Consider the following 1,755-nt stretch of genomic DNA (forward strand, 5'->3'; position numbering starts at 1 on the left):
CAAGGATCCTTTCATCCACTGAAGTTACCATTAGGGTAACTGTCCCTCACAGAGAAGACACACTGGCCAGTTGGGAACATGAGGACCATGACTGTGCAGGAGGAAGTATGCTGCTGTCACCTGGGATTCGTGTTTGCACAGAGGTCTCAACATAGCGCTGGGGCTCTGACCACCTATGAAACATCAGTGTGCTATTCCTGCTCCATGGTGCCCAGACACATCCGAGCTGTGCGAACTCAAGAGAAGCTGGGGTCTCTCTCGGTCAGTGCTGTGCATCATTCAGTTCCTACCTGGAAGAGATAAAGTCCCTGAGGAATCCAGTGCTTAGTTCTGCTTTGAAATCTGTGTGGCTGTATACCCAGCTCCCTAGTGGCTCCGGTCTTCACCCAGATGCTCTCCTGTGGTCCGGTAGCTCCCAAGTATCCTGATCCTCATGAAGTCAGTCTGGGTGATGCTGTGCTCATGGAAGACAGGATGCCACTCTTGCTCTTGTATTTCACAGCACAAAGTAAGTGGAATGTTCTAAAGATAGAGAAACGGTACTACCAACTGGAAATGGTACCAGATGGGTTGGAGATGACCAACAATTGAATTTTGGTAAAGCAGCAGGGCACCCTCAGGAGTCTTTGGTAAAGCAGCAGGGCACCCTCAGGGCACCCTCAGGAGCCTATTGTAGAAACCAAAACAAAGACTACAAACTTCACACCACAAAAGTTTCCTTGGCAAATCACCTGCCTCTACAACATCTAAACACCTAGCAATGGACAACAGAGTTGGTCATTCTGATTCTCATACCAAAGGACAAGAAGAGGAGGGACATTTGGATAATGCTGGGGTTGGTTCTATAGTTGAGCCTTATAGCCTTCTCTGTACTTGATTCCCTGGAAACACTTGGCAATTTTTTTAAGGTATCCATCAAAGTGAAGAGAACTGGAGACCAATCTACCTCACATCTGTCAATCAAGAGCGCATTCTCAGCCTGGGGTGTGTGTGTGAGAAACCCTAAGATAGAGGTGGAAAGAAGGGCACTAGCAGGAGGGATGGCTCAGAGAGCTTCATTCATGTGGGCCAAGCTTTTAACACTGAACTACATCTGCAGTCCAAATGGACTACGTGCAAATTATACAATTTTATGTGATGCTCTTAAATCGTCTTCACCATTTTAGTCTTTACTATTTTAAGTGCATATTTCAGGGGCATTAAGCACTTTCACAGTGTTCTCCAGTCATCACCATATCCATCTCCAGGACTTCTTTCATCTTCTAACAGTGAAACACTGTTCCCACTATCCTGCCACCAGCCCCTTGTATAGCCTCTGGCACCTCCTAATTTCTGTCACAAGGAAACTGATGTTTTCCCCTATTGAAATGGAGTTATACGAGTTCAATCCTTTCCTGAGTGACTTGTTCCTCTGGCATAATTCTTCCCCTCCCCTTTCACCTGTGTAGCAGCCATGTGTCCTGTCTGCTTGGCTGTATTTAGTTCATCCAACCTCCATCCATGAGTGTTAGTATTGCTTCTACCTTAGGCTGGGGTCAGTAACACTGCTGTGAACATACGCACAGAAAACACCATATATTGCTTTCAGTGTTGAGGGAGTGAAATTACTGGATAATTTGGTAATCCTATTATTTGGGGAGATAGGAATTGAGGAAACTCTTAACTATTTTCCACAATAGCTAGACCAAAAATGTCCAGTCATGGAGCGGAAAGATTGCACAAGCCAATGTGAGCTTCAAAGCAGGCTGCAGAAAA

Source organism: Cavia porcellus, unplaced genomic scaffold (genome assembly GCF_034190915.1).
Source record: "Cavia porcellus strain 051 isolate PalLab524CR breed Dunkin Hartley unplaced genomic scaffold, mCavPor4.1 scaffold_17, whole genome shotgun sequence".
Taxonomy (NCBI): Eukaryota; Metazoa; Chordata; class Mammalia; order Rodentia; family Caviidae; genus Cavia; species Cavia porcellus.